This window comes from Catharus ustulatus, chromosome 7, assembly GCF_009819885.2.
Source record: "Catharus ustulatus isolate bCatUst1 chromosome 7, bCatUst1.pri.v2, whole genome shotgun sequence".
NCBI classification, from domain to species: Eukaryota; Metazoa; Chordata; class Aves; order Passeriformes; family Turdidae; genus Catharus; species Catharus ustulatus.
The window spans coordinates 36,888,356-36,906,982 of NC_046227.1; positions in this window are offsets into that span (position 1 = coordinate 36,888,356).

An 18,627-nucleotide genomic window follows, 5' to 3' on the forward strand; every position below is an offset into this window, starting at 1 on the left:
TACAGAAATGCTTCTACCAATGCAATTTTAAATTGTTAAACCTGTCTCACCAAAAACAGATGAGGAATATTTGTGTCTCATATATCAAAAATATCAAGTTGCAAGAGAAAATTAATTTGAGGCCTACTTTCCTTCCCAAATACATACTTGAAGTCAGTAAATGCTATGGAAGACCAAGAAAAACTTCATCTATGTATGTCTGGCTCATTTTGTCAGAGAATCACAGGGTAATTTATCTTGGGTGGCACACCTAAACCCAACATCCACTCAAAAAAAGACCAATCTTAGAGCCAGAGAATATCACCCAGGAAAACCTCCAAGGATAATCTTTCCTGTGATTCCCACTGGACCCTTCTCCTAGCACTTGACCAGCCTCAAAGAGAGAAATTTCAAGCTTGATAAAAAATAATGATTTTTTTTTTTTTTTATTTTATTTTGTTTGCTTTTAGGCGTTCAGGCTGATACTTTGATGGGATAGAGACTCAAGTTCAAATGGACATTCTGGACTTTCCTGTAGTTAATAATGGAAAGCAAAGCCCTTTCTCAGCTATCTCAGCTCTTAACTCGACCCTGCCCTCAGTGTAGATACAAATCAGCTCAGAGGATCTCTGTTCTTTTATTTATAGGGAATTTGAGAGGAAAAAAATCTCGTCCAGAAACAAATTGTGTTTCCTAAACTACACACCTGGCCCTCAGACTTGGCTTGGGACTAACTCTTCCACTCTTGGGGACTCTTAATCAGTTCTTCCTTCTCTTCTGTCCACTAAAACAAGATTTTTAGGAAAGGTAAATTCCCATTCCTCTTAAGAAAGGGGACTATAAACCCCTACTGCCTACTCCATGACAGGTCCATAATTTCCCATCAGGTAATAAAATATATAAAATATCCCACAAAAAAAAGCATACTGTGTTTCATGCAGAAATTGGGGACTTACATACTTTTCCCATACCCAAAATTCCCCTTGATATCAATATTTGTTGTTATTAGATGAAACCACATCACCAATTTTGACATTTTGATGGTATTTTTGGGTTTTTTTATTTTTAATTTTGTGCAGATTGGCACTTGTTCCTTTCAAACTTTCTTCCTACCCATCTTGTATGCCACTTTTCTCAAAATTCTTTATTCTCAGGGTAAATTTGAGACTGGAACCTCTGGCTCCTGTGAACTGTGATTATCTATGGGAAAAGTAAAACTGAGCCAGCTCTAGGGAGAGCTTTTCCTTTGGATCTCTGCAGGGACCCAAGGGTATTGCTCCTTTGATACTATTTTTTTTAGGAATCCTCAACCCTGTCTGTGTGCAGTGGAAAGTTTATTGTGATATGACCATGTGGTAATAATATATCAAAGTCCAGCATTAAAATATTTCTAAAACATGAAAAATGGGCTGTTCATAATGTTAAAGAAGGACAAGCAAATTTGCTGACAATGTGGGTAATTTCCTGAAATCAGAGTTCATCTTGTAGCAAACCCATGTTCTGTGAGCAACAGAAACAAGCAGAGCATAAATCACTCACACACACAATCTCCTCTGTCCTGATATTCACATGGGTTTGGGATCACAGCAAAGCACACTGTGCCTTGGAAGAATAATAAGGGCCTCTTTCAATATCCATGGAAAACAATGGAAGGGCTCCCGTTGACATGGACATCAAGGGATGAGTATTTCATCTGGCTGTAGCACCACCAAGGTCTTAAAACAAGACCTGCAGAGAGATTTTTACCAAAAAAACCCACACTGAAACTAGGTATGGCAGTGGATTTTTAATCCATATAATGAATACACACATGTAAGTCAGTCACAAAGCATAAGAAATGGATTTATCCATTTTTCACACCTGGCAAATGGATTGTGGAAAGTTTCTCCGAATTTAATCAACAGTTTTAAATGTATGATCAAATATTCTGATTTTTTAAACATCTGCATAAATGCTCCCAATTATTTTGAAAACACACATATTAAAACTATGACCACATTTGCATTCTAAATATATTAATATTTACTAAATAATTGTGAGGATATTATATTTTGAAGGGCATTGAAACTCGTTGTACTACTTCTGTGTTTGCAATTTCATGTTTCTAAAGTAGTAAAATTTTCTTACACTTTATAAGAATTTTAAACAGCATCATTTAAATGTAGTCTCATTTTCTAGTTTGGGACACATCCTGCTCTGAAATATTTTAGAACTAAAACACTTCTTTTCAGCAAGACAACAAAATTTTGCAGGGCTACGGGGAAATCCACTTCTCACAACCTGATACTGCCTTACCAAAAGAGAAAGAACCCTTTAGCACAGGAAAAGTAAGGCTGGGCAGCAAATAAATTAGGTACAGACATGAGATAATGTAAAGCACAGTAATCAGAAGACATGTTTTATTATTACAGGTGGAGATAATGTTGGGAAAAAAAAGTGTGGGAGAATGCCTTGGGCTTGTTTTAAGACCAACATAAAATTGCAATACCTTTATGTTTGCTTTAGCATCTTTTTTTTTAAAGTAAGGTTTATTTTTGCCCCATATTTATTTACACTTCAGATGTAAAAACAGGCCTATTGAAATATTTAAACGTGCCAAATACTTGGGATTTAACATGACCGTGTCTGAAAGCGAGGTCATTGTTTTGCTTACAGCAAAATTTCCTACAGTCACATAAAAACTTCCCCTTCCATAACCTGCAGTGGGGTCAATAAGAAATTCTTCAACTGACCTACAGCAGGTTTCTAAATTTTTATTATCTTTTAGAAAATAGGTAAAAATTTCAGGTAAGAACTTTGGTCCACTCTAAGCTCTTTCTTCATATGACCATGATTATTTTCCTGGAAGACTGAATATGGCCCATCAAAAAGTCTTGCAGGTTTTTTTTTAGGTTCTACATCTCAAATTGCAAGAGGAAAATTGTATTTATAATCCTCTATCACTGACCTTCATTTCAGAAAGAAGTAAGTCTGAAAAGATGCGAAAATGTTCCACAAAATTTGTCATGAGGAATTTAATAATTTACCTGCTGTTAACCAATATTAATAAAGATCTAAATTATGTGCAAACAAATAAGTAATTATACAAATTAGGTAGTTTTTCTCTTGAATTTTTAAACTCAAACATGGAATAAGAGTAATGCCAAATAAATAGCATCATTCTAATCAACAAAGGTATTTCTAATGACCATGTAACAAGAACAGGAGGTTTAAATATTGGCTGATTTTTCACCTGTATTCCACAAGAAATTATCCATTTTTTTTTTGAGAGGAAAGTTAAAGAGTCCATTATAGACATGAGAAAAATGTTTTTAAAAAGCTGAGCAGGAAAGCAAAATGAAATGTGAATATTAACTACACGCCCCAATTTCTCCACCCACCCTGCAGTCATTTATAGGCAGTTCATAGAAGGTCTACTGGATTTGCTATCACACAGTGACAGAACAAAATATTTCAGTACTTTGCAAACTTGTAATTTTGTAAGTGAAGATGTAAAGATCTTTGAAATGTTGGTATCCAATACAACTTCTACAAAATTATCCTTCTAATTAGCATATGCTCTTAAAATAGTTTCTGAGAACATCTTCCAGCACATTGCTTTTTAATCGATATTATTATTTTTTAATAAACACAGAATCATATGACATTTCTTTTTAAATATCATTTTAAAAGTGAATGCATGGAGTAGAAATGCTGTTAGAACATTTTTTATTTGATTATTCAAATGAATACCTGTGTTGCCATTCTGTTTGTTTTGGCAAAGTTGCCTGAAAATACTGGAGCCAGATCTGGTTCAGGTAATTGTAAGTGATTTTGTTCATTTCAAGTAAGAATTATACCATATGCCATGCTTGAAATTAGAAATTAATCATCACCCACCACACAGAGATACCGACAGTTTTGATAAAATTCCCTTTTCCAACTAAAACAGTCATACAACGCTTGTAGCTTCATTGAAAGTCTGGGTTCCTTCACTGCAAGAAAGAAAAAAGAACAGAATAAAAGCTGCTTCCATTAAAGAAGGAGTGCAGCAAAACTTTTCCAGACTTGTATGCTCTTACCAAGAAAGCATTGGAAAAATGTTGGAAAAAAAATGACTTTTGAACCTTGCACATAGATATCCCTGCCTTGAGTTGCACCACAGTTTTACTCACAATTCTTTATCAACACTTAATTTTTAAAAGCATTTTTATGCACAAGAAATGGGTTCAGATTTTATGAATTAATCACCCACTGATTAACATATCTCTAGATAAGTTATTCTACACAAATTTATCCAACCAGGCCAGAAACAAAATCTGTATTTGTGTGCTCTAAATCATCACCTAACTTTTGGGTACTGAAAAAAAAGAAACTTTTAGTGCAAGGCAAAGTTCCTCCAGCCTCACTGGACATCAAGTGACAAAATAAATGCATCAGCCAAAAGAAAGGAGCACAGGGAAGAGAGCTGGGTCACCAGTTATAACCAGACTTCAGAGGAAGTAAAACAACCAAGGAGGAGCTGAAAATATTGTCTGATCTCTTTCAAAGGGAAAATTGAAATGAGATTGAGATAGCAATCAGTGCCGAGCTGTTTCTGCCGGCAAGGAAATGCAGACCCTCCTTTGCGTCTGATTTCACAATCCCCACCAGTATCCCCTCTTTGGAAAAATTGTCCAATATTTAATAATTGAGTGGAGCTCTACGTCACTGAGAGTAGGAGGAATTCACCATGAGCAATATCAGGTCATTCTTTCGGGCACCAACAACCCTCAAGCACAAACTCCAATGCTGAACCAATGTTTTCATTGTAAAATGCACTCCTGAGTTTAGAAGGCAAACCCAACATGTATAATTCAGGGGAAAACTCCAGCAAAATATGCTTTGCTCAAGCAGAGTTTGCCTGATTAAGGATGTACAGGAGGAGACAGGTGATGTATGTAAACACAAATTTTCTAAAAAAACAACAACTCACCTTTTACAGAAACATCCATGTTCGCACATAAACAGGAGGAAAGACAGGAAGGTAGCAGAAAAAGGAAGGGGTTAAATAAATAAGGAAATGCAGTGCCTAAAGCTAAATTTGAAGGAATATATTTGTTTTAAACATTGGTTGAGTACAGCAGAAACAGAGCCATTGATATGCTGATCACTGTTACAACAGAGCAGAGACAATTCAAAACTTCACTCCTACACCTGATTCAGGGTATTGTTGAATAGCAGTTGTTGGAATTTATACAAATAACTATTCCTGTAGTCTATGTTTATGATATTTTATTAATCTTTCTACTATTACTATTATTATTAATAATGCAGGAGTGCTGTTTTTGCAAAGCTGCATTGTGCTCTTGCAGAAATCTGTGCTTTGAAGAACTTCCTTTCAAAATTGTAAAATATTTATACAATAAATCATCAGATGATTTAAAATTAAATCATTCTGGTTGCATTTATGTTCATGAATCAAATGTGACTTTTCTCGCTTTACATAAGTCTGTGCTGTTTTCAACCTCAACCTTTGCAAGTGACATTTTCATTTAGAATCTTATCATTTCATAATTATTACCTTTCAGAACTCCTAGGGAGAGAACAAAAGCTTCCTCTTTGTATTTCCATTGTTATGTTTCTTTGAAGAACAAATTAAATTTCAATCCCAGCCAAAACAAACTTTTAAAGTACAAAGTAAATTGGAAATTACGTGAAAAAAATAACAAGCTGTGCAAGCTTAAAGCGGCCTCTCGTGAGCACAGGTATATTCTAGATAATTTATTGCTGTGTTTTCTTTGTTTAACCAGTAGACCAAGCTCAGCCTAAGGAAACACCTCACTGAAGGTGATCTGAGCTGCTCTAAACTGACACAGGGACTCTTGGGATGCCAGTAAATGAGAAGGGATTGTTTATACCCCTAGAGTGACTATTTACCATCTTTCATATTATTGTTACCTTTTAATTGTCCTCTGAGCTGTCCAAAGAGGAGAGATTTGATCATTTCGCAGCTCCCTTGCAAAATGTGGAGTCACCCTGTATAAAATAAAATACCACATTTACACAGTTGCGACTAACAGTAATCCTTATTATCATCAGATTATTTCGATTTAACTCCAGTGGGCAGATTATTCTTTTTTTTTTTTTTTTTTTTTTTTTTAATGTAAATATCGTGGCTCAGATTCATAGAAAAGGCACAGCAGCAACACTAAAATGGAGCAGACAAAATATTTGCTAGCCTGGTAGACACTTCAGCATTTTCAGGGAAATTTCGGTTTTACTTACGGAAACAAACTTTGTACTATTGGGGGAAAGAAAACAAAAAATAATCAGGCTGGAAGTAGGAGGAGGAGGAGTGGGGAGAAATCAAGGGACCTGGAGAGTGTTCAAGTCCCAGCAAGGGACAGGAGGTAAGTGGCTCCTGGCAGCCCCGTCCGGATGAAGAGCCGCGGTGGCGGCACTCGAAGCCTGGCAGAGCGCGCGGCGCTGATGGCAACGAGGGAGAGAGAGAGGCACTCACCTCCTAAAACAGTGACACCTGGGTGATCCACCCTGCTTCCCAAGCCTTGCAATCACAGCTTCTCCAGCTCACAGAGGGGTTTTATGAGATCCATCAATGCCCCAGAGGAGCGAGGTGGTCGGGGATGCCACACACAGGGCTCTGTGCCCCAAACAGACCCGGCGCCTGCTTAGATTAAAAGTTGTGAGCCCATCATGTTTTAACATCCAAATCCACCAAAATTCACCCATTCCAAGCTAAAAGTAGCAGCTCAGTCCAAAATTATGAGCAAAACAGAATAAAGCAATATTTTGTTTGGACTCAAAAAAGTAATTTATTGGAAACAAACGTTACAAATCTATTTTATCTCCCCCCCGGAGCCTTGCAAAAAGAACCAATATTCAGCTGATGTATTTTGTGCATGACCACAGTTTTACATTAATCTCAGTGATTTAAGATGCAGTTGTGCCTAAATGCCCTTGGCCAGCATGGAGACCCTTACACGAGGCACAAAGTGCCACCATGGCAGAGAGCAGGGACAGGAGGGGACACTGAGACACAAAACCCTCCTCAGCCTGGAAAGGGTTGGGGCTCAACTCCTTCATTATCAAGGTCTAAACCAACCCTGAGCATCTCCAGCTGCCTGGTTTTAAATACACCACTTTTTCCAATCCATGCTTTTCCCAAATCACCACTGCAGCACCCCCTTTTTGCTATTGAAACCACCTAGCAGTTTTTCCAGGTTTTTTCAGTTCCCAAGTGTAGCACCCCTAAATTTTTGCCTGATGTAGGTATCAGCCACAAGGCCAGTATTACTGTGTTATAAATGACATGGGAAAGAGTCCCAAATCATGTCAGCCAGGGACATAAACAACTTAATTTTTAATCCTTTCCAGTGATATCACTGTTTCAGGAGCGAAAAGAATAAGATATTATTTCAGTCATTTGATCTTCTTATTTTGGATATGCACTGGATTACTTAGGGGGTTTTAATCCAATTAGGATTGCCTCTCTCAGCCTAGACAAAAACCAATGAAGGACATAACTCACTCTAAATAAAGGGAGAAGCTGGTTTATCAATATTCCTCACATGCAATTTTAAACCTGCTACTCTTCAATCCTGTTCTTCAGAGAAATTGCTTTGCGTTTTTGTGTTTTTCCTTTTTTTTCCTTTTTTTTTAACAACAGAGAATAAAATGTAAATCTACTGCCATCAACTTTGTGTTATTCCAAAGCTCTAAGAAGAAAACCACCTGGTATTTTTCTTCAGCCCCTCTATATGCATATGCAAATCCAACAGCTTCAGGATCTGCCAAACTATTTACCAAGTTTGTCAGGGAAACAGCCTCCGAAACAATCTTCTTTCAAAATAATTTTCTGTGATTCTAAATTCTTCCTCTGAACGCTATTTTTGTCTCTGAAAGCATATTCACCCTTGCAGTCTGACTGCTTGTTAAGGAAAAACAACAAGAAAAACACTGAAATCTCACTGTTGGCCTGTGTTCTACTGCCAGTGTTCAAACATCAGGATCCCAACAGTGTCCCAGCGCCTGAAAAACATCTCCTTTTCTTTGAAATCTGCCTGGGTTGTGGATGAGAAATTGCCAGTAGAAATTACAACATTTGCCATGACTGAGATGGGGTGGGTTTTCACATTTGGATTGAATGAAACCATGGAAAATGTTGTTAGTAACAACTCCAGTGTTATAAAAAATCACCAAGTGACAGATTTTGAGATTAAAAGGAAATATTAAAAATCCCCTTCAATATTTAAAGCTTACTTAACTAGTAGCACTTCACTTGACACTGACTCATGTCATTTTCTTTCATTCCTCTTTTGATCCATGCAAAGCAGTTACACGATTGCAAATATCTTATCATGTCACCTTCTCATATGGATATGAGATGAAAGAATATTATCTCAAGCTGAGTGATAAGTCCTGTACCAAAACTACGGTGGAATCTGCACAATCTGATGCTAAATGGGAGCAGGGGGGTAGCAGCACTGGGCATTTTTTTTTTTCTTGATATTCTCAGCTGAGGATAGTTGAGAAAAAGGGTCTTATTTTAATAGGTCATTCAAGGCTCCTAATTAACCATTGAGATTTTACACCAGGTTAGCTGAGCTTCTTGTCAAGGCACAGGGATCACTCAAATTGCTTTTATTTGCATGATTACGAAGTGGCAAACCATCAATACTCCTTCACCTCTGATTTTAAACATGCAAAGGGCATCAAAAGGCCTATTAACATGAAATAAAATTAGGCCTCATCTGTTTTATTTTAAAGGGACTCTTCCCCTTTTCTCCCCCCTCCTCCTCCTTTCTTTCTTATTTAGGGAACTGGGTTCCTTTCCCATACTTGGTATGTAGTACATCTTTTTTTCTCAGAGTTAATTCTCCAAGTCTGGTCTGTCAGCCAGTATAAACAACACTTGATGAATGAGACTCAAGGTGTTTAGTCACCTGAAGCAGCTGTTTGAAGTAACTCTACACACAGCCTGAGGCCCGTGTTTTCACAGCTGTGGGAACTCTTCAAAAGCTTTTCCTCTTGGCCTGCTCCTTTGCTGTGGCTTTAGACTCTTAGCGCAAAATCTGGACAATTTCAAAAGGGCACAATGAAACTAGAGACAGCAATTTTTGATGATTTTGGGCCAAAAAAAGGGCCTAGAATAAATAAATGAAGTACATTTGAAAGTGCTTTACCTAGGTGGGCTATATATCTAAGAACTGCTCGCTCTACATGTGCCCATGCACTCACTTAAAAGGGGAGATGGGGGGGTTCAAGCCCTGCTCTCTGTTTACAACTATTTTCACTTTCTTCTCTGATGCGGCACATTAAAAGCTAAATGTTTATGGGCCTGGAAAAGCACATACCTGAAATAAACTCAGCAAGTTTCTCAAAGTTGGAAAGCTCTCCTAACCCATAAACAGACCTGCAGTGATTGGTGATCTGTGCTCCCCGCTGGGAAGCTTTGGAGAATTGGCCTCGTGGAGGTCGTGTGATTGCTTCTCCTGGCTCCAGTGCCTTGGTGATATGCCTCACTGTGTCCATGTAGGTAGCCAAAGAAGTGATGGGCCTGAATTTAAAAAAAAATAATAAACCAAAATTGAGCAAGAATTGGCGCTGAGCTGGCAGGGAAATCAGAGTTTTGTAAACGCGGGACCCAATCGTGCAGCTGGGCTGAAATATTATATGTGGGATGAGGTCATGGATCAGAAAATGGATTTTATTTGGAGGTGGGAGTGGGCTGCAAGCCTCAAAGCATGGTGATGAATTTTCTGGAAAATCCTGAGCGCTAAATGGCCAGGTTGTGCCTCCCCTGGATGAGCAGCCCAAGGCTCCTCGTGGGCTCAGATATTGCTCAGCCCCGTGAGTAACAGCGGGGCCACCACACCAGCACCACAAGGTGAGCATCCCATGGGAAAGGGACATGGAAAATGCCTCCAGCAAAGCACTTACGTGAGCCCCAGGAAGGGATGTGAGTCGACAGATCAAATCAGGGGGGTTGTGTCAGGTGGATGCTTGACTCACTGAATAACGCTTTCCACTTCTGAGTCCACCCAAACAAGGAAACGCGGACACATCCAGCCTCAGCCTTCAAATGTGTCCGACAAAAGGCATCAGGAAGCTTGCCAGGAAGAGTGAGGATGGGACAAACTACTCCTGAGACAGTAGAACAAACATGCCCCAGCCGTAGCTGTTTTAACACCGCACGCCTCCCACGCATTGCTCCATAAATCCTTCTTTTCTTGCCTCTCATTTTCTCCAGTTTACAAAAATTCTCATGTTAACAGAAAACGTTTAGTTTAAATTGATCCTCAGCCATCCTTGGCATGTATTACACACGCTCACTCTTTTATGTTTTATAGCTTATGTCATCCTGTATTCATCATTTAGTGAAGGCCTTATATTTTTGGCTTGCTGTTGCCCCTTATCAGATGATAAAATGTTCCCTCAGGAGGGAGAGAATTTTTATGAATTATGATGATAGTATAGAAAATAAATGACTTATTGGCACTCCAGTCAGGCTATACATGGAAATGTGTTCTTCGAAAGTTTGTAGAATCAGAGAATCATGAAATCCTGGAATAGTTTGGGTTGGGAAGGACATTAAGGACCACCTAGTTCCAATCTCCTGCCTTGGTCTACACGAGAAAAGTGTGTGTGCCAACACTGTCACTCCCAGGGAAGGGAATTCTCTAGGTGAGAGTGGCCATGAGGTGACAAGGATGATGTTTTTGCCCAGCCACTGGTGTAGGACAAGCCCTGGGGATGAGCTGTCCTGGAGTCTCAGCACAAAACTGCCTGTTCCTTCCTGGTTTTCACTTCCCTATGTCAGGAGGTGGTGAAGTTTCCAGATACTTTGAGAACAGCAGAACATAAACATTTCCAGAGGAGATAATGAGGATTTGAACATAAATAAAACTTCTAAAATCTATTCTGTGCCATTGCTCACATCTGGATGCCCGCAGGTCCCTGGGTACCTGTGCTTTGTTTTGATACTCAAGGTTAGATGGTCCAAACTAAGTCCTGGTCATTGACTTCACCCTTCTAATTTGCTGCCATCCCATTCTCACTCCTGTCCTATCCTGAGAGGTTTCAAGCAGCCAGCACCAAAGTACATCTTGTACAAAGAGAGACACAGCTGGGCTGGTCACTTCTCTGCAAAAACATGACATAAATACTGACACTGGTCACCATACACATCAACAAAGTAAAAATTTGCTAATGAACCACTGCAAAATTCCAAATAAATAGACAAACCCACAGCTGAACAGCATATTGTAACACTTCCCACTGTGCACATATAAATTGTGTGACAATTATACATAGAGAGGCTTGCTGTCCTTCTCCTCAGCAGCAAATTAAATAAGAAAAAACTTTTAGGTAATTAAAGATGCTTGCTTAATCTTAACTATGAAAGTAGCTTACACTGCCAAAGCCTGGAGCTACAAGAAATAGCCCACAAGCAGCCAGGGGAATGTTCTCCTCAGGCAAGTACTTCAAGACAAAAAATAGTTTAATTTTAATTTTTCAGGTAAATCCTGTTTAGGTGAGTGAGGGCTCCCAGACAGCATCTGTGCAAGGCCACTCACTCCTACCCATCTCCCAGCTAGAACCAGATCTGCCTTTTGATTTTGCTCTTTGCAAAGCAGTTTCTCACCCCTGCCCTAATAAACAACCAACGACTCCCAGTGTAAATTCAGGGTTTTGTCAGTGCTGTGGGGGTCTCGAGGGGACATTGAGAACAGCCTGGACAACACCACAGCCAAGGAGGATGACACCTTCATGGCATGGACTTCTCTTGACTTCTCTGAGCCCCTTGGTCAGCCAGTCCGAGGACTGAGCCACCTTTGGGTTGGAATAGGTTTAAAGGGATATGGGACTGTAAGGCTTATTTTTTAAGGGAAGCTAAAGATTTCATACAAGCTGAACAGCAGAACCCTAAGCCCCATATGAACAGTAAGAGAAACATTCCCTGGAGCATTTTATGAGTTCCTTCTCACCACAAATGGCAGCATTTTACAACACAGTCTAAGTGGAACACATTCAGCAGGTCACCATTGCAGTGTGATGACTCTGGGATCCATTTGCTGTGACAGAGCTACGGCCTTCCAACCTTGTCAGCTGGATCATTTTTGAGGTGATTTTATAGAGTTTTTAGATGAAAAGAATGAAATCTGGGAGGACTGACTTTAAAGCAATAATATACTTTTGTTATGCAACATTATACCTCCATTAACCAATATTCAAAATTGTTGAATGCATAGGTAATGGCAACTATATATAGAAATGGTGTTTTGTCTTTAAAGAAGTGAAATCCATTAAAGTTTATGTGATGAGATGTTAAAGTAAGAATTGTTAAGAGAACCTTACTCCACATATGCATGTAAATGGCTTTATGGGGATATCCTGTTGGAGATGATGGGTTCCTTATGAGCAACAGCTCCTGAGCAAAAGGTTCCCTATCCTGTAAACACAAAAATGTGAGACACAGCTGGGAAGTTTGCCTACAGGCAAGGCTTCAGGTGAGTAAAAGGAGCAGCCAAAGTTTCAGGAAGATAATTCACGATGACCTGACCTATCAATGCCTTTGCCCAGAAAAGAGAAATGGAAAGGGGATGAAAAAAAAAAAAAAAAAAAAGAAAGAATGACAGGGAAAGCAAAAAAAATGAAGAAGAAAAAAATGGAGGGAAAAAAGAAAAAAGAAAGTAATTTACTGCCTAACTTCTAAAAATGTGGTGTAATATTTCAAGCTGAACACGTATGTGTACATATTGTATATATAACATGGTGGTTATTAGAGACACCCAAGACACCACAGTGCAAGGTTTTTCTTCTCTCTGTCTCTAAAACATTTTCCCAGGTTAAGTACAATTCCCATGACCATCATAGTGGTTCATCTGGCTCTCAGGCTGGATCGTGGTACCGTGCGTTGTGTTTGGCTGTGAATACCCGTGCACCCAATGATTTCCTTTTCCATGACATTTCTGAGAAACAAATACTGGACCTGATTCACATCCAGCCACAAATATGAATCAAAACCCAATACAAAATTGGATGCACTCTGGAAATTTGATAACTTGTGAATGTGAATTTACTCCTGTAGTTGCTGAGCTGCTAGTGGAAATCTGGAGCATGCTTGGAATTACAATTTTTGCTGTCCAAAAACGTGCATAGCTTGTTCCCTGTAATCGTGTTTCTGATGAAGTCAAAGACAGAAATCCCACTGAAAGAGCTGGGGAGGAAGGACTTTGTTTTAAAGACATATACTTTATGGAAGCTTTCCTACTTGCAGTCCTTTCAGTGTAAAATATGAGTCAGTCTAATCCCTTTCTTCTTCTGTGTATTAATAGAGACTTTAAAAAAAGCAGTTATAATTTTTATAAATTGGAATGTAGTGGCCTCTGTTTTCTAACACTTGCCAAAGCATATGGGGTCAAACCCAAACAGTCACCCACCCTGGCCAGTTACATGTCTTATTTAAACAATAAATTAGTGTCAAAGTTTCCAGTAATTAATTTCTCTACCAATTTACATATTTCATTCCTTTCTTTTTTTTTTTTCTTTCTTTCATGTTTTGAAACTGTAATGCACTAACATCTATTTAAAGCAACCTCCCATACCCAGTGATTGATGTTAGATACAACAATTACAATGCCAGTACCAGGGATAATTCTTTGCAGATGTTGTCAAATTACAGGTTAAATGAGGAAAAAAGTTCCTTTCTTCCGGCCACCCACTCTAGCTCCCTTGAAATAGGTGCACATACTGTATATCCTGTGCTGTAGGTGCAGTAATTCCCCGTCCAGTCACTCATCTGGTTTAAATGACTTCCATTTGCCATTTCAAAGGATGACAGAACACTGTGTTCAGATTGTTTTGCAGGTACCAAAAATGCAGTAACTCTGCTTTGTGTTTTAGCTGGCAAAGAGAAGTGAGCTCGATCTGGCAAGGCTGTGCTGGTTTTCCCCTTAATATAAATAACATTTGCCATTGTGGAGAAAAAAAAAAAAAAGAGAATGGGGGGGAAGAAAAAAAAAAGTGAGGTTAGATTATTTTAACCCTTCATAAACCTTTGCACTCTTTGAGATAAAACAGGACTCTTGTCTTCATGTTATAATCATAACAGTGTGTGTTTGGTGTTGACAGCACAAAGATTGAGCATAGGTCCTGCAGTCTGGGGAGAGGTGATGAAACTTCTCCATTACCCATCCCTTGTAGTGGGAGCCAGGCACGGTGACATTCCCTGAACACAGGAGAAGGAAGGGAATGAGCCATGAGCAGAATATGGAAAAAATCAAGAGCAAACTGAAGAATTGGCTTTGCCTGCCTTTGTGTGAGGCCAGGATTGTTCTGTGCTCAGGGGGGGAGCAGAGTGTGCTGCTCCTGGGCTCAGCCAGGCAAACTGCAGCCTTGGCACAGCCACAGCTGTGCCCTGGAGTGGCACCTGGAGTGACACCAAGGTGAGCTTGGCCACCTGGCACCAGTCCTAGTTTGTTCCCTGATGCCTTGGGATTGCAGGGCCAGGTTTTGGTAGCAGGAGGGATACAGTGGAGGCTTCTGTGAGGAGTTCCTAGAAGTGCAAGCTGAAGCAGTTTTGCTGGCAGGACTTGGGACCTCACTTAGGACCCATGGTGGAGCAGCTCCTGAAGAACTGAGCCCATGGAAGGAATTCACCATGGAGCAGCTCCTGAAGAACTGAGCCCATGGAAAGAACTCACCATGGAGCAGCTCCTGAAGAACTGAGCCCATGGAAAGAATTCACCATGGAGCAGCTCCTGAAGAACTGAGCCCATGGAAGGGACTCCACTGGAACAGTTCTTGAAGAACTGAGCCTGTGGAAAGGACCAACACTGGAGTAGCCTCTCCCTAAAGGACTGACCTCATGGAAGAGACCCATATTGGAGCAGTTCATGCAGAACTGTAGCCCAAGGGAAGGATTTATGCTGGAGAAGTTCATGGAGGGGTGTCTCCCATGGAGAGAACCCCAGGCTGGAGCAGTGGATGAGTATGGAGTGTGGAGTGTGGAGTGTGCTCCTTCCCTTCTTCTGAAGAACTGACCACAGCCCTCATTCCCTGCCCCCTGCACCATGAGTGGAGGAGGGAGAGAAAACTGTGAGTGAAGTTAAGCCCAAGAAGTGGGAGGTGTTGGCGGGGGGAGGCATTTTTAGACTTCAGATTTGTTTCTCATTATCCTACTCCAGTTTGGTGATAAATTGACTAATTTCCCCATGAGGAGCCTGTTTTGCCCATGTTACTGTGAGGGATCTCTCCTTATCTGTCCTTATCTTACCCTGTGAGCCTTGTGCTGTGTTTTCTCTGCCCTGCCCAGATGAGAAGGGCAGTGACTGAACAGGTTTGGTGGGCACCCAGCATCCAACCACAGCCAACCCACCACACCTGGCAAGTGCCTCAGTTCCCTGACTAATAGGATGGAAGGAGAGCAGCTAAAAATTCCCCAGGGTACCAGAGCAGGATGGGCCAGAGCAGCTCCATGGCACAGACCCCTTTGTCTCCCAGCACATTCTGGAGCTGTGTCTGCAATCCCAGTGCCAGGCTCTTGCAGGCATGCCATGCCTGAGCCCTAAGGCTTTGAATGGGATTTCCATTTTAATTCTTTCCCTACATATGTTAGGCCATGATCACTTGTTCTCACAGTGTACAGGAATGAATCCTGGCCTGGAGAAGGAAAACAAGAATAATTTACAAACAGAATCAGAGGACAGAAAAGCCAGGCTCTCACATTTCACACTTTTGGCCAGAGAGGTGGCTTGTATGGCCTTATCCTCAATGCATCTTCCTTGCACATCTGATCTGTTGCATGTAGAATAAACCCACTGAGAACAGCTGCCAGCTAGGACAAACAGACAGACAGACCCACAAGTACCTGAGGTGAGCAGATATTGCTGTTGCCAAAAAGATCAGGGATATCAGGGTGGAAACACTCTGCCAGTTATTTGGGTGATGGTGAATCGCCCCCCTGCCAATTTGTAATATCATCTGTTTTGTAATAAAACCTCCTCAGAGGCCTCTGCACAACTGTGTGCGAGGTAACTGTTGCAGGCTATTCCCTAAATAATTATGTTCTCTAAATATTCACTAAATACACCCTTTTTTTCCTTTAAATCACCACCCCAGGACTCTTTCTCCTCCTGGCTACGCCAACATGCATCCCAAGGTATCACCACCCCAACCCATTTATTTTTAACCTACTAAGTTTAATAATTTTCTGGAGTGAGCTGCAGGGTGGTTTGTGAGTACTGAAGGCACAAGCATGTGATTTGTGTGCTGAGCTTCAGTGTCTTGGCTTTCCAGAGGAAAGCACAGCTTGCTGATGAAGTTTGTGGTTTTCCTGTTTGTTGTCTGAAAAAAAAAAAAAAGAAAAAAGGCATGTGGAGGTGGGGTGACAATGGGCAGAGTGGGGTCAAAAAGGAAAAAAAATAAAGACCTAAAGATTTCTTTCTAAAGGACTAAGATGCTCAAGTCCCATTTGGTTCAGGGGTTGAAGAGGTTTCAGTGTCCTAAATGGAAGAAAATCAGAGATCTGCCCTTTGGAGCACAGTGTTATGGTTTAAACAGTATTTGACCCAAGTGCAATGGTCATGGATGCTGCAAATGTGGCTGCAGCTGTTGGAAACTAAGGGGTTTTGGTCTGCCCCAAAGAGAAGCCAAAGAGCCTTTGCATGTAAAAGAAAGTTTAAAGCTCTCCAGCAGCTTCTGCCCAGCCAAACAGGCAGTTTCTGTAAAAGGATCAAGAGCTTCCTGCCAGCCTCCCTCCCTCTGTTTTCTTTTATTATACACTTTTGCCACATTAAGTGATTTTAAGACCAAAGGGCTTGCTTTCCTGGTAAAAGAGGGTGGACAGGATTGTGAAACACGAGGGATGTCTAATCTGTGACTTTCCGGGGTGTAGGATGTGTAAGGCTTGGTTAAGAATTTGGTAACAGGGTGGATAGTCCCTCCTGTGAACACACTCACCCAAACCGGTCATTACTTAGTGCACTCTTAAAAAAAAAAATTGATAATTAACATGTTTCTGATTTTATTCCTGGTATAAATTAAACACAACAGTTCAAAAACGCTACTGTGAGCACATTTAAAGAGTCAGCAAACAGCAGTGGCATCAATATTTCATGGACAACTTAAAATTTTGCTCATATACTCTGATAATTTCCAAACCAGCTTCCTGCCAATGTGTTTGTTCACTAGTCCACAAAAAAGGAAGAATAGAATGACCACAAGTTTATCAGAAAATAAAGATTCCTCAGCTGACAGAGGAAATAAATTCCTTTAATACATGTTGGTGTTATATCCCAAGCCTACAACCAGGTGGATTCCTGCACGCAACTCTTTCTGTACTGGAGCTGTTTGTTCAAAGGATGCATTCTATAAAAATTTTTTTTAGCAATTGCCCAGTATTGATTTCCATTGCAATGATTTCAAAGCCCTGACCATGTTAAACAAAAATGCTTCCACCATGGGGTTATGACAGAGAAGCCAACATTAACACTTTATTAACATATTAACATATTAACCAACACATTAACATTTAAACATGCACCAAAACTTTGTTTGGATAAAGTCATCTGCTTTTTTAAAATTTATGGTTGAATTTATATTGCTATTAACAAATAGATATCAATGGTTAAAGGGATTTTTATAACATTCTGACATTCAATATATTATACAGGTTTAGAAGGCTCTGCAAAATGGATGAACTATCTGAGCTGAACAACTTTCCAGTTGTAAAAATGCTTCTCGAGGTACAGAGGACTCAGATCTAATACTTAGTCTTGCTTGTTTAAGCACATGCTCAAATGTGGATGGGTTTTTCATCTTTTAATCCTGACAGAACAATGCAGCCTCCTCAGAGCCAATGCTAAATGAAAAAATGACAGACATATCTTATTAGGGATGATAATTTAAGTAATACTTATTTTTAATGCTTCACTTAAGCAATACTATTTTATGTCTTCAGATACATACAGATCTCTTCCCTTCCCACTGTTGATTTATCTCCCAGCTTACACGGCAGAGATTCTTATAAAAATAAGATTTTGAGATGATTTAAGTCCCTAACATGTTGTAAGAGCTCTATTATATATCCCCTAAACACGGTGTGATGGATCCTACTTTCATGCTATGCTTCCTTCTTCACAAGCACAATTTCCATTTGCCAGATAGGAACTCAGATAAAAGCTCTAAAACAAAAACAAACTTATACAATGAACTCTTAGAAAAGGATAATTAATCTTATGGAATACTTGGGAACCTAGAGAATGAGTGATACAAATAATAGAAAATTTCCTAAATAACTTTTGCTCCTGGTAAGCTTCCAAGCAAGTAATTCACAAAATATGACTTTCTTCATTGGAGAGGTTATAAAAATTTGTTTGTTGGAGGTAGGGAAGGAAATGTAATTAAAGGCTAAATTCAGGCTCACATTTCATTTTAACTAAAAGAATATGTGTGATTTGGATACAAGTCACCTAGGCACTTCCTTTTTTTTTTTCTTTTTAGATTTTTTTTTAAACAGTGCACATTGTCAGCAAATGAGATTATCCAATAGCAGAAGTACATCTGGCTGAGCTGACTGTGCCAGGTAACCTTAAATAGAAACTCTGCTGCACTTAACTCTGTTGCAACACTGGGCTTTGCTGGTAATACTTATCAAAAGTTCCC